Source organism: Tyto alba, unplaced genomic scaffold (genome assembly GCF_018691265.1).
Source record: "Tyto alba isolate M040663 unplaced genomic scaffold, T.alba_DEE_v4.0 Super-Scaffold_3, whole genome shotgun sequence".
In the NCBI taxonomy this organism is placed as follows: domain Eukaryota; kingdom Metazoa; phylum Chordata; class Aves; order Strigiformes; family Tytonidae; genus Tyto; species Tyto alba.
This window is the reverse complement of record NW_024881304.1, coordinates 20,536,762-20,552,075: the sequence shown is the minus strand read 5'-3', so window position 1 is coordinate 20,552,075 and position 15,314 is coordinate 20,536,762. Positions and strand designations below refer to the sequence as shown.

The 15,314-nt window shown below is 40.5% G+C and overlaps 1 protein-coding gene across 2 annotated transcripts in view; it reads left to right on the top strand.

Moving 5' to 3' along the window:
- Nucleotides 1-15,314, top strand: part of TMCC1 (transmembrane and coiled-coil domain family 1) — a 190,279-nt gene that overhangs the window by 74,359 nt on the left and 100,606 nt on the right. Inside the window, exons 4-5 of one of the 2 annotated variants that reach the window (XM_032987808.2) lie at nucleotides 2,483-2,728; nucleotides 10,993-11,052. The gene's annotated coding sequence lies outside the window, so the exon portion shown is untranslated. The remainder of the gene's footprint in view (nucleotides 1-2,482; nucleotides 2,729-10,992; nucleotides 11,053-15,314) is intronic. The other variant, XM_032987807.2, reaches the window with a different exon arrangement.

Genomic DNA, 15,314 nt, shown 5'->3' with positions numbered 1-15,314 from the left:
GGAGCAAATGGCGCTGTCCTTGCCACTCGCTGCTGGTCCTGACTTAAGCCAGGTTAATGTATTGCAGACTGCTTCACGTTTAGTCATCAGTACAGTATTCTTCTCCGGATAGATTCTTCATCTACCTGGAAATGTCCAGAGGTAAGGAAAGCCAGGTGTACTAGCTAGGAGAATTGTTCCTCTCAGTGCTGGTGGACTCTCCTCTCTTGCCTGGGGATGTTGGGGCCCCTCAGCTTCCAGGACTTATGGTGCTCAGCAGCCTCCACAGCCTCACAGGGTTCCTGTGCCAAATGGACAAATTTATTGGACCTTTGTGTCCGCTACGTCTAGTTCGGGTGCCTGATAAACCTGCTCAACCGATCTGGAAGTCATTCAAAATACGGAAGCAAACTGAAGATAAAGATCTACTCTGTGTACATTTTGCATTAGAAATAAATTGGGGCTTCAGGCTCTCATGATATTAAAAAAAAAAAAAAAAGTTTTTGCCATTAAAAAGTTTGGGGTTTCCCCCTTATGTACCACATAAAAGTTTCTGGCTTTTGTTTTCTAAGCAGGTCTCTGACATGATTTGGGCTCTCACATCTTGTTTAATCATAGCTAAAGATCCAATAATTCAAAACTGCGTCTAATTCAGATACAAATTATTGAAAAACTACAGGTCTTTTTCTGTGTGTTTAAAGTGGTACTTTCTTCAGGAAATGGGTTATCTCTATCAAGTCAGCCAGTCTGTAAGCTGGTGATGTTTGCATTGAGTGGGCTGCTGCAGTTTACACTGGAGTTAGGCAGACCTTTTATCTCATCTGGACTTCCAGAGAATTGTTTTTGAACCATTCCAAAATAAATGGTGTGGTAATATTTTGGGCTGGGTTTCTAAGAATTTTTGCTTAGGGAGTCTTGGGGAGGAGTCTTTTCTCTCCACTTGCTTCTCCAGTGCGTTTTCCCGATACGGTGTGTTCTCAGCTGTTTCCACAACCATCTTCTAATAAGAGCTGGGCTTTGGGAAGTGGAATCACTGAATATAAGTTACTGCACAGGTGGGCTGGCTGGGTGGCTTCCCCTTGATGGACCTGAAGTCTTCTCACCATGAAAATATAGCTAGCGGTTCTCCCTTATGGCTGCACTCTAAGGCTTAGTGAAAGCTAATTACTACAGTGTGCTTGGATACTGCTTGACGAAATGGTACTTACAGAGAAGATCATACCCTCTTGATGAGGATATGAGTTTCTTTAGAAGCAACAGGGGACTCATTAACTCTCCTGGGTAAGAGAGAGAGTAGTATTTCAACAGTGAGACTTGCTAAAGTGGTTTGTGGGCAGCCAATTCTAGGTGGCCCAGCTTGAGCAGGGGGTTGGACCAGATGACCTCCAGAGGTCCCTTCTAACATCAACCAGTCTGTGATTCTCTGAACTTGGCACGATGTTTAGCAGTGGATAAACTGTCATCTTTGGAAAAAGTGAAGATACGTGAATGAAATGCAGTGTGAAGGTGGCAGGCTAGATGTGATTTTTCAGCACTACTAGAAAGTGTGTGGTCTGCTATGATTTAAATACATAAGTTAAAATTGTTAAAACCCCTAAACAGTCAAGACACCAGATGTTGTCACAGCACAGTGATCTGATTCTTTAAGCTTGAATATAAGCTCCAAATTCTTAAAATTGTTCGTCCAGCCAAACATGTTAAAAATGGTCACAGAAGGAAAAGGAAAGAAGGAGGAAACAAGTGATTGTATGGAATTAAATGTCCCTTTCGCAGAGTGAAATCTCTTCATGCTTTCAGAAGCAGTTTATGATAATGTAAAACTAGCTGACCTTTTTTTATTCATAAAGAAGAATCCTACTGATACACCAAAAATACAAAAACTTATATCCCAATAGCACTGAACAGCTTTGACATGGAACACAGATCTGCCATGTTATATGAAACGCAAACACAGAAGTTCTCTGTTCCAAACAGTTTATGTTCTATTAACTTAAATCCAAATTAGGTAAGGTCAAAAGTAGGCCAACAGTCCTGAGTGTTTATGCTGAGCAGGAGCTCCCCCAGTTATGTACCTTATATCCATGCTGTGTTGGACTTCCACCACTCTCTCTGTTGGTCCTTATTTTGGACAACAACTTAATTCTTTAGTCTGACACAGGTCACACAAGCATTCCTGTGTAAAAATACGCAGTGAACATCAAGGCATCTAATGAGCTGGGAAATTTTGTCTGAAACAAGGCACTCTGCAGTGTGGCATTGTGTTGCGTGCTGTGTTATGATCAAAGATTATCTGAATGCTTAGAGAATTCTCAGGTAATTTATTAGGTTAAAGTACTCAGAGTATGAGGTAACTTCAGAGACTGCTTCTGATTTTAAATATGTCAAAGCTAGCAGAAATCCAATATTTCAAATAAGAGTTAATTATTTTCTCTGAAGAACACTCAGAATCTGGTGCTGTTTTGTTGTTAATGGTGTTTTTTACTATGCTTGCTAATTTTGGCAGGTCTTTCTCTTCCACAAAGAAGCTTCATTGCCAGGACCTACCCTGAAAATGACCTACACTACTGACTGCAGATGTCTGCAAATGTAGAAGCTGATAAATGGTATCTTCTTCCCTCCCCGGCTTTCCTGTTTCCTGTGGAATTTATACTTCTAAGTATTTTTAAAATTAGACTTCTGTCAAAGACATTTGGATTACAACTGTGAGCATATCTATGCAAAGAGACGAGCTAGCCTGAGCAATTTTGAGGTATGTATGCCTACTATGGCTTATAACAAATGGGAAGAAAAGGCTATCTGATTATAGGGCAAAGAGAACTCTAAGGCATGCATTTTCTAGGCTCAGATTGATCTGCACCATTATTCATGGGTTTAGCAATGGAATATGCATATGCACAGGGAGACTCCATGAGCACCAGAATATCCTGCTGACATTATATGGAGGGTGACCTTGTTTGAACCTGCTGTAGGAAGGTTCAGAAGATTTCTTTCAGAAGAGCTTGTGTTGTATGACCTGAGCCTTCACTGTTTGCCCGTTCAGTTCTTAAATGCCACCAAGGTCTGTAGAGATTTTCTTTCAGGCATTTGACAGACTTTAAGTAGTCATTGAAATGCACCTGGGAGGCAATGGTGGTTTCTCTACTTGCTTAGATAAAGTGTTCAGATGAAGTTAGAAGACATCTGCCTTGAATTAGAAAGCAACTTCAATGAAGGCTAGAAAAGAAGTAGGTCTTGCTTGCCTTCCTATGCACAGGTCATAGTGCAGTGGTCTCTTTGCTCACAGAAAGGGCAATCTGCCTGCAATGTACAAAACTAGCAGAGCTGGGTGGGCTTTGCTCTGTGACTGTGCAGCTTTTTCCCACCCAGGTAACAGAATGTGGAGAACCTTAGCTGTTTAAGAGGTGCAGAAATTCACCAGCTTGCACAGCTGTATTTTATCTTAAGGTTTTTAGCTGTACTTTCATACTGAATTCTAAACCTGGAATGAGGAAGTCAGCTAACTTCCTCTGTATGGGCTTAGAAGAGGCCAGTGTGCTCTGATAACATCTGTTGACTCTCTTTTTGTAAATTACTTGGACATGGTTATCTTTTCTGTGATGTAGGTGTTCATTCTAACACTCCAGGGCAGCGGCAGTCTTATCAACTAATTGGGGGTTACAGCGAAAGGTAGCCAAGCACATCTTTGTCTTCCAGAAGAGACTGATTATTCATTAGACTTTTTTTTTTAAGGAAAATCAGTGTGCTGAAAGTAGATGCCTGAATCACTCCGTATGCTACACTGCTGTACAGTATGTATGTAGCAGACACACTTTTCTTAAGAGCTTTTATTCGTGAGCTCCAGTGATTCAGGCTGAGATGATACTGGGGGGACATAGATCTCACCTACCTACCTGTCTGGATTAATAGCCTGATGATGTTTTTCCTATAACAGGAAGACAAAATAGACTGTGTCTGTAGCGCTAGTGTAAACTGTAATTGGCAGTGAAGTGCTGTGGTTGAGAAGGGGATCCTTCTCTGCACCACAGTTATTCCTCCATCACTGCCCTACAAGCAGAGCTGGGGCTGCTGGTGATACCTTGGTAAATGTCTTGATTATGAGTGGGTGGAACTCAGTGCAGCAAACTTGAAACACCTGGGCATTGTTATTTGGCTGTGGTAGTATACTAAGAGAGCACTGGGCAGAAAAGTGTTTTTGTTTTCTGTGAGCTGCTTTCATGAAAACTGGAGAAACACACCAGAGCTTCAGGACTGAAAGGGTTTGCTGAGCTGCCTGTTACCATCTTCTAAATGCATGCTTTTGTATACCAGGGACTTAGATTCTGTAACCCACCAGGTGCCCTATTTTTAGTTGTACATAAATAAGTTACAATCTCCAATTCTGTTGATTAAAATTGGTGTGCGTTTTCCAGAAAAGCTGCTGTTCTGTGAAACTGAACAATTACTGCAGTAGCTCTGAAAACCTGTAAGACTACGTAGATTCTGTGTGTCCCTGACTGTATATCCCTAAGCAAGGAATACATTTTTATTTCCTTATCTGTAAGATGAGGTTGATCTACCTTTGTAAAACATTCCGTTTAATGACATCATTTAAGTGTTTAAATGATTCCGTTTAAAACATCATTTAAGTGTTGTTTGCAATAACTGAAGTTTCGTTATTCAAACTCACGTGACTAAAAGTGAATGCCACTGTGTGGAGTGGCAAAGAATTTGAGTGTAAGAGAAAGTTTTCTTTTGATATAAAAAGATGGTGTACACTGGACAATGTTGCCCTAAAACTGCCCTACAAGGTGTCTAAAAAGTTTCAAAGAACATTAAAGGGCACTGAGATATTGAAACAGATGGTAGTGCTATTGATTCAACTTGTGTAATGGGTTATGATAAGAAGTTTGCAGACTCCTACTTACAGTTTATTCAGGGATAAATCTGGCCAATTTCAGTATTTTTCAGCTTTATATGAACTGGTTGGTCTCCCTTAACAAATTGCTTAGTGGCCTGTCTTTGTCCTAGAGTTGTTGGCTGTTATGTTCCTAGAAGCTGGTTGCCATGGTGATTATCCTGTTAGCACATAAATGTGTTTTTCATGACCTCCAGGTATACTAGTTCAGAGCAAAATGCCTTTTCTGGGATCCATATAAGTATTGCACCCATAGAGGCTCAGTGTTTGTAAATCACTGCCTGTGGGAGAGTGCTGAACAAATACCTTACACTTTGGTGAGTTGCAGTTGTAAGGTGCAATATCACTTGTCTGTAGGGAGCAGTGAGTATGTGTTACCATGAGTCTGAGGCTGAATAATGGTTAAAATTGAAGAAATGAAAAAAGAGCAACTTTTGGTCAGGATCTGTTATGGGTGAACTTACCAGATTGAGGCCAGTAAAGGTTGACTGACTAGTAAGGCAAAAGCACCGTTGCTGGAAAACAGTCCCTTCAAGCTGCATGGTGCTGTGATCCTTTGCTGTGTTGACTTTCAGTTGGGATAACCTCCAGCTCCAGCCTTCAGTGTTTCTGTTGGAGCCAGGGTGCTATTCGTGTTGCACCGTTGTTTGTTTTCAGCTCCTTAAAGCCGGGGCAGTGCGATGTGGACCCAGCTGAACCTGCCTGTGCCAGTGCTGTGGCGTGGGAGCTGCAGCTCGCTGTGAAACCCCTGCATATCTGCCTTGCACTCCTCTAGAAGTAGGTCTCAAGAGTGGGGTATGCCTCTCATTGTTAGGGGAAAGCACAGGTTGATGTGGCTCAGTGCCTGTTGATTAACGTTAAATTATTTGCTGGGAAGAGTGTGAATTGGATAGGTGAGCCTTTTCTTAATGGGAAGAGCTTGGTTAGTTCACACTGAATACCCATGAGAAGTTTGACTGCTGGGTCTGCAGAGCATCCTGGGGTAGAGAAGTGGGGGCTTGTCATGTGTGGTGAGGACGGGGAGGCTCTGACAGCTGCTGCTTGCTCATCTGCAAAGCACTTTCCATGCTAGTCATGCTTTTGCTGCGGGTGTTGGTTTTCAGATGGTTTGTTGTGCTGAAAGGGTAAGTTTTGGTTCTGGTTTACCAAAGTCCTTTAAATGTTTCAGGTGCAATTCCAGTTTGTGGGAGAGGGAAAAAAATCCAAAGTGGTTTCTGGTTTAGTGTTGGTTTAACTCCTTGATGAATGTCTCAAGTTCTCATCTCTAAAAAGAGTCTGCTCTAGTTTGAAACAGTCTAAGAAAACAACATTTATTTTTAAAAAACAAAATTTGTGTGTCACAGATGACACTCCCAGAGTCACTTGAAGACATACAGTAGTTTTTAGGATCAGCTCAGATTTAACCCCGGTGCCCAAAAGATGTCAGTTCTAACTACTAAACTCTACTAGCTTCATGAACTCCTGGCTTCATAAAGAAATGTACCCATTGAGGATTCTATTGTTTTGGCATCTGTCACTTGCTGGGAACACATCCATTTTCATGGTGCATTCCAGTAACTACTGACTTCAGTCCTCTTCTGAAAACAGGCTCTTCTCTGAGTGTGCTGTGTGTATTCTCTAGTAAACTTGCCCAAGGAAGCCTTCAAATAGTAACATAAACAGTAAATCCAACAAATTCATGTTTAACGAACAGTCAGGTATGTTTTTTAGTTGCTGCTAAAATGAGTTAAGAAATTGTTCTGACTTTTTTCATGGCTCCCCCTGCTCTGGTTCCTAAGCTACTTTTTCTATTTAAAATTTAGATCACTTTAAAGAGCAGAGTTAGGGAACTGAGCAGACAACTAGTAGAACAGAGGGGATGGCAACCTTCAGTGGAAGGTAACAAGGGGCGCAACAATCTTTTTGCTTGTTGGCTGCCACCGGTTAGTGCACAGTCAGATAAGCCCAAAGTTACCCTTTGTAAATAGTTTGAAAGAAAATCCAGGTAATAGGGTACTTCTAGGTTGTTAATGGGCAAGCATCTTTAATTATGATGACACAGTTATATACTTTATGATTTAGTGATAAAATCTCACAACTGTGGATATTCAGGTATACAAGGAAATATTTTCACTCATTTTGCAGAAGTGTAAGCTTTTAATGAAGTATGCGTTTTGTCCAGGAAGTCTGTCTGCAGCTTCTTTTGGATGGTTTTGCTGAAATAAAAAGTGACTGCAAATTTCCACCTTAAGAGAGACAAATAACCTATAATCCAATGACTTTAGCCATTTCTCATTATTTTTGTGTGTGTGTTTGTGGAGATAACAGTAAATAAGCTGAAGGCTGTCTGGAGTTGAGTGAAACTACCAAGAGTAAATTTTGGCCTGGTCTTCTCAGTCAATCTTTGCTGATCACAAAAAAACACAATACACTTGCACAGAGAATTGCTAAGGGCACTGATGGTTGTGAAAATTAAAGGAGAATCTTCATCCCTTTAAATTGGCACTTTATTTTTTTTTTAAAAAACGCTTATGTTTTAGCAAACTCCAGGAACTGGCTCTGACCCACTGTTGCTGACCCACCTTTTTTTGTGCAAGGTTATTAAGGAAGTGCTAGAGTAGCATAGATTTTCTGTTCTGTGATCATGCTATGTGTGACTTTGAAAGGATAAGCATGTGTTTAAAAAAGAAAAGAATTATCGCTATCTGACCTTTTTAGGTTGTTTTGAGGATGGCAAGTTTTGGTTTGAGAACCACTGTGCTCTGCTGACATCTGAGCCTCCACTCTTCATTAATGAGAAAGTTCAGCAGGTGTATGTGATCAGTGGAGGAGCTGTAGCCTAACTTACTCCCTCATTAGAAGACAACTAGCAATGATTTGTTGAATGTTCCTAGTTGAATGCTAACTTCTTACTAGTTCTTGTAGATAATGGTAAAAGACAGGATTATTATTGGTTTGCACCATTTTTGGGCTGGCAGGGTAATTTAATCTGCTTGTTGGTGGGTAATAGAACTAGACTGTTCCAGTACCCAGGTTGGTCTATATAGTTCTCTATAGCACTGCCATTCATAATGTGGTTGTAACACACATGTCTATATGTTAAACAGTACTAAAAAAAGGTAATTTATTTCAAAGACCACCATAGAAACTCAGGACTGTCTTACATCCTGAGAAGTGTATTTTTGGCCTGTTAGAAAAGATAAAAGGGAATAGTTGAGAAATAGTTCAGCCAGTTTCCCATCCACCCAAGTGTCCACATATCTAGCCTGTACTTCCTCAGTTTGGCCATGAGTTTTGTGGTCAGAGTGGCATGAAGGCCTGGTGGAGGCCAGTCACTAGTGGAGTACCCCAGGGGTCGATGCTGGGTACTATTCAGTTTAACCTCTTCATTAATGGCCTAGATGATGGGGCCAGGTGTGCTGTAAGCAAGTTTGCAAATGGTGCTGATGAGAAGTTGATATACCAGGTGTTTGTGCTGCCATTCAGAGGTACCTGGATAGGCTTGAGAAACAGACAGACAGGAACCTTGTGAAGCTCAACAAAGGGAAATGCAAAGTCCTGCACCTGGGGAAGAACCACCCCATGCAGCAGGTTGTATACCCTATATGGGCCACTTGTATATTTGTATACGTGCTGGGGGCCTGACTGGCTGGAAAGCAGGTCTGCAGAAAGCAACCTGGGAGTTGTGGTGGACACCCAAGTTGAACAGTTCTATGAAGAGCTATTAACATGTGTCTTGGTTTTGCCTCTGCTTATAAGCCTGCATCTCCTCAGTGGTAGGTAAACGTCAGCCTTATTTCAAACAAATCTGCTTCCTTTTTATGCTGCTTTGGGTAAAGAGTTTGTGGATTTTCTTTTTTTTATGTGCACTCTGCCATGAATGTGGGAGGAAACATTCAGATTTTGGCTGAGGCTCTAAGTGTATGACTGCTTGATTCCCATTGGCAAGCAAGTTGTCATGCTCAATTTCTTTATACCGAAATCACTGAGTTAACGGCTGCCTTTGTGCAGGTGGATGTGGAGGTGGATATTGAAGAGCTAGCATATTTGTGTGTGTGGCTGCTTATCTGTGCTGTGTTTGTGCAAATTGTGTGTGTTCTCTCTAAAAAGTCATAATTAGGTCTACTAGAAGAAAAGGATCATAAATTGGCATCAGTATTTTTATTACTTAAGACCAAAGAGTGTAGGCCTTCTTTTAAAAGCCTTCTCAAGATTAGGCAGCTAAAGTTGAATGTATCTCACCTTGCAGTGAAACACTGATTATGTCTGTGGCAAGAAAGGTAATTAAAAGTAAATGTGGAACAGTGATCATACTTCAGGTATATCAAAACTTGAACTAAAAAGGTCCCACATTAGTCCATAAGCAATAAAATAAACCTCAGCGTGCTTGGGATGTATGTGTCCATGTTCTGTGAACAAAGCAGGGAAGTCACAACTCCGGTGTGATAACAGTGGTGTCTACAGCTAATGCAGACTCTGCTTCCAAGTGCATGCTGTTGTTCTGTAATGAGGAGTTGTGGCTATGTTGGGCTCCTTTCTCAGCACTGGAGAAGTCTGGCAGCATGCCTGTGTACTTCCGAACCAGTGCTCGTGACTCTGCTTGAACTGTGTTCCGCAGGCACAAGGACTAGCTTGCCACTATTTCTACCTGGGAGGGTACGTATGTACTCATATTGTTCCTTGTCTCAAACTGTGCTTGAACTACCCAGCACTTGGAGAAGTGGCTATAATGAGTCAAGTTAAAAACAAATTATGCCTGTATCCTACTTCTGTTGGTAGCTGGTAGCAGGTTCTTAGGAATGAGTGCAGGTAAGGAGGTATAGATAGGGCGGTCTTTACTGGTAGACCCTCCTAGCCTCTTGGTAAGTGTTGGCTGAAGGAATCCAAGCAGTATTTCAGTGGGCAAGCTGAACATCTTGTTTGTAGCATTGCAGGGAGGGACTTACTAATAATTAGAAAAAAAGAGCCACTTAAATAAACCAGCCCCAGATGAAGGCCTGGACTTGCTCACTTGGAAAGAGATGAGGACAATTGCCTTCTGAAGAGCAGGGATGAAACGGTTGTATCATGAATATGAAAGACAGTTTGGAAGTGGTAGATCAATGTAAGCCATCAGATTGTTAGTGAGTCCTGTTAACTTCTGATCAGAATTTTTCTATCTTCCTTGTTTTGTGTCATGTTTTAAGAATTACTAATGCAATGAGCTGTCAGGTTTTGCAACCTTCGAGCAGGTTTTTCCAATAACAGTGGTCTGGAGACAGTAGATCTTTTCAGGTATTCTCAGCATCATGTAGGCAACTATCACGAGAGATGCATATTGCTTCTTCTGAGTCCAAGTTTTATGTTTGGGGAGTGGTTAAGGTACACTGGTTAGAGCAGACATCATAAAGATCTGGGTTGCAGTATGGGGATAGTTACCAGTGTTTTGGATTAGTATACTTTCCCCCATTTTGGGACTGAATATGATTTGAGTTAGTCTTTGTAAACTGTTTTAAGTCAAACTTATACTTTGTAACTCATCTGATGCTAAATATCAGTGGAAGGCTTTCATATACCTAATACCAAGAGTACCTGAATCAATGGGAAAAGCACTGTGATTTTGCTGAGCCAAATGAAAACTTCTTTTGATCTTTTAGTCTCAGTAAGTTGAGTCAACACTTCTGAAAGATCAGAGAATTAATACTGGTTTTGAGTCATCAGGGGGAGTATTCTACCACTCTGTGCCAGGTTAGTTCTACTTTCTTCTTTCACGAGTCATTGTAAATATGATACTTTCCAACACTGAGGGCTAAAAGAACATGTTAAAATCGCACCTAGTGTGGGATGGTGGTACATGATATCTTTCTTTACAAGCATGCTAATTTAACTTGCTTTAACCCTCTTACAACTCCAAGCCTGGAATAAACTTTTCTTTTAGAATTAGAGGTGCTGAATCTTGCCAGCTTCTGTGCTGGTATTGTCACAGATGAATCTGCTAGAGTTAAAATGAGAGGCCATATTTTTTTTTTTTTTTTTTAATGACTGGCACGATTGAAAGTCTCTCTGTAATGCCTGAAATAGCTGTAGTGTAACCTTTTGTCTTCCCTTGGAAGTGGAATGAAAATAACCTGTATTTCCACTTTGTGGTTCACTTGTTCCAGACATGAGTCAGCTCTGACCCACTGAAAGTGACAACATCTCCTGGCAGACAGGCAAAGAGGGTAAGAGCGGCCTTGATCTTTTCCCCCCTGCCCCTTTATCTCTTGAAAAGGTCCTGCCAAAATGTTTGGCATGGCTTAGTAATGTTGCATTTCTCCAGGGGCTGGAAAATGTGGTCTGGATAATGCAAATGTTAATAGGAAAAGCAGATAGCAGGAATGCAACTGACCACAGAAACATCTGAGATGCTTCAAGGAATTAAATTTGTTCTAGTGAAAGATTTCTGTAAAGAGGACGAAGCTAAAAGGAACTGAATTACTCCTTTTTACCTTTGCACATACAGAATTCATTTGGGATTTGAAGGTAAACTTTTATTGTTGCTGTACTACTTTGGACAGGCACAATATAGGTTCCTGCCTGTGAAGGAAATACATCCATAGCTGGTCTTAACCACATTAATGAAACAGCTGCATCTGCTGCGGTGAAATTGGAACGTATTTCTGCTGCTGTATATCTCTGCAGTTGTCAAAATTGATAAAGCAGCTTAAAACAGTTTCTTCAACCAGCACACTGTGTCTTGTTTTGACAAACAGGACTGAGTGCTTAAAGCTGCATTTTAAATGAGACACGAGTGTATATTGCTGTAGCGATTTTTCCTTGTCATGGTCCATATTAAGCCTGGAGCTTTTCCCATCTTTGAGTTGAGAGGGGAGTAGATTGTGCTGATGACCACTTTTTCCTCTCTGTTCCTTACGCATTTTTCTGAAACATCACATATTTTAACTCATGCTCACCCTCTTGCCATCCTCTGGGCTGTGGGGCTTTTAGTTCCCTTTGATTTTGTCCTTAGCCTCAGTGAGTGTGCCTCCAGGCAGCTGGGGTGGACACAGCCACTGCTGCGGGTTTCGGACTGTGCACCTGAACTGATGAGTCTGTGTCATCATTTTCCCTGTTCAAGTCATTGATAATCACACTGCAATTGCTTCTGACTTTATGGCATGCTGGAATGTAGAGAGCTAAGTCATGTTACTAAAAACCCCACAACTAATAGGCAGATCTTCATTGTCTACTCGGTTGTGAGCTCTGACTTCAAATTGTGAGCATTTGCAGGCATCTAGTGAAAAATGACTTGTTGCTAATGATGTCATACAGTACATCTGTCTTGTAATCTTGGTCTATTTGTTCCTTATTTACATACATAAAGAGTTCCTTTCTTTGTGGAAGACCCAATATTTTGAATATTTGCTTAATACTTCTTCACCCTTTTCCTTTAGGGGAAGGTAGTTTCTCTGTTTGAACTTCAAAAATTAAATGGCTTTTGTTTTGATGAGTCCTTGCTGAAGCTCATGTGAGTTCCTGTTTCTCCAGCTGTTGGTAGCCATAGCTTCAGATACGAGGTTCTTGATAACACCATTTTGGAGTAATTGTGCCCTGTCTCTACTGCTTCCCTTCTTTAACCTTATCCCACAGTTGTTATAGCCACCTCTGTGGTCAGGTTCTGCCCCCAGTCCTGTTTTCCTTCAAAGCTGAGTTATTTTTTTTGTTTTGGTTCACATCACAGCCCTGGAAACAGCTGTGCCTGCAACAACTAAAATGGTGGGATGTCATGCTGTGGGACTGAAAATGAGCCCCAGGGGACAAAAGAGGTTCAAAATTCCTTAAATTGCTATTTCTGTCCTACTACTTGTATTGCGAAAGGCCGGTGTCGGACTCCTGCTTGAACTGTGACTGGAGATGGTCCCTTTAGGTGCCCTCCAGTGAAGCACTGAATTCAGAATACACAGTTGGCTGGTTTGTAGAACATGTAAACATGGTTATAGCTTTTTTCCCTTCGGCAAAAATGCTGCAGTTTGTCTTCCTTTTCAGTTTGGTTTTGAAGAAGAGTACGTGAGGATGTGGCTTTGCTGAAACAGATCAGGTGAAGTGTCAGCTGTGGGTCACCTCTTGGCAAATTGTGCAGGTGTAAGTTGCAGCCTTGTGTAACTTCTTCCACAGTATACGTCCTTATGGTGGACACAGAGTAGAACTACTAGTCTTCAATCCATCTGGTTGAAAAGACTTGCCAATAGGCAAGTTTCCTCATGTCTAGTAAAACAGATGATCTTTATGAGCATTCTTTGTATATACACAGATCCATCAAATTTGGTTTTCTTCTAAAATACCTGGTCTGCATTTTTAGTGTTGTCTCTGAACTTTTAAGTAGAGTCACAAAAAAATTTCTAGAAAATGTGTATCATGTATGTGATTGTGAATGTTGGCAAATCCAGAGGGCTCTAGTTAAATCTTTCTTTAAGCTTGTTGTAGCTTTCTTGAACACTGGCTTTATTAATTTGGTGGAAAATAGCCTGTGTGTAGCCTTTTCCAGGAAAGGATATTTTAAAAATGGTTTTGGTAGGTTATGGTTATGGTACTGTACACTCTCCTGTTCATAAGCAAATAAGAAGGTGGCAACTGTAAGAGATCATGTAGATATGACACTAGCTTTATAAGAGTAAATTTTAAGTTTGGTTCTCTGTTCCAAAAGTCTTACATAACCTTAAGGCAGCTTCTTGACCTTTATATGTTTGGTTTTTCATCTGAAAACTAGGGAAGTAATAGTAATTCAGTATAACATGGGAGCATTCCAAGGGTAAATTCATAGACTACACACCTGTTACGGTAATATAAACATATGAATACTTTATGTAGCTAAGAAATTCATCAAGGGTAAAGAAAGTGCTTTAAAGATAGCCAGTGCTTTCTAGAAGGAAGAAGGAAGGCCTGGTAAGCTGTGGAACCAGTAACATTGTCCCACAGTCAGACCATTATGGAACAATAGCTCTAGATGCAGCAGCAGTCTTGAAAGTCTTCGAATAAATTTACAGATTGCAAGCTGTAGGAATATATATGAAATATTTTGTTTTGATTTTCATGTGATATTTATAGCATATACCAAAAACGGAATTAATATGTACTGGTACCTCTGCATGGTTCATAATTTTGGAGAAGTCATAACATCTGCTTCATAGCTTTGATTCAGACAAGATCATAAACACTGAGTTACTGGAATGTTCAGAGAGGGATGGGAAAGATTTCAGTGCTTTTGGCTGTACTGCAAAGCAGTAGAAACATTTCTGGAAACCACTCAAATTTAAGCCATTGCAGTTTCCTAATAAACAAGGAAAATTAGGTAACATTTAATATTTGTGTCTATAGTCCTTATACTGTGAACTTCTAACTTTGCAGAAGAACTACTGGTCTTTACATTCACAGCAATCAATGAACAGTACTTCTTACAGGACAGCAGTAATTTAGAGGTTGCCCATTGGTGGTATTGAAGATGCTTGATTCTGATATAGGTATATTCAGGAAGATGTTTCTTAAAAGGTAATTGGAAGGAGAAAGGGATCTGTCGCTCGTTAAGAGAGTTTGATATCTGCTCATCTGTGATTCGAGTGCAATTTTCTCTTATCTACAGGATTAATATTTGAGCTTTCAGGAACAAAAAACTGCATTAGTTTTGTTGGTCAGCAGTATTAAAATAAATTTACAGGAAGGAAGTGTTTCAACAGTGGATCTGAGAAGAGGCTGATGTTGAAAAATCACTTTCTGGTATGTCTGTGAACATGCTACCCTTGCGTAGTATGAGCATGTGAACCATTAATGGATGCAGCAGTAGAAATGGTGAATACATTTTGGTGTGTCAAAGTATAAAATCTTCTGCTGATGAACCCTTTCAAAATGACTGTTTGTTAATGTGCACGAGGAAAGCGTGGGAAAAGGTGACTCTTCTTCCCTCCCCCCTTCTGCTCCAGAGGACAATTCTTAATGACCTTTGAGTGACTGCAAGGATCTGCTCCCACCCCCCTTTTCCTTGCACCATACTCACCCCTAACAAATGAGTGGATGAACTGTGTAGATCTATTTTAGGTTTGTGAGGATTCTAGGAGACAGGTTGTATGTCTCATGTTTTGTATGGATTCATAGTGCCTTTTTTGTCTCTGAATATCTTAAACTTCTTACTGAGTTGCTCCTTGGTGATAATCGTATATAAACACTTTGCCAGCCCCTCTTATTTTATTAGCAGTGTGCAGGAGCAAGTTTTTGTGTTCTTTCGTATTCAAACATGTGACCAGTGGTTTGTGTAAGTTGTGGGACTACTAAATGAAGAGTTATCATACTTGTATCAGTTGACTTAAATAATCATTTTACCAAAAGAATACAGTTGGCTACCTTTATAAAATACAGCAGCTTGGCATTCTAAACTTGCATTATTTTTAACTGATATCTGTACACATTGCCTTCAAAGGAATCTAAGTGTTTTGCTCCATTGTAAAGCTTTTTA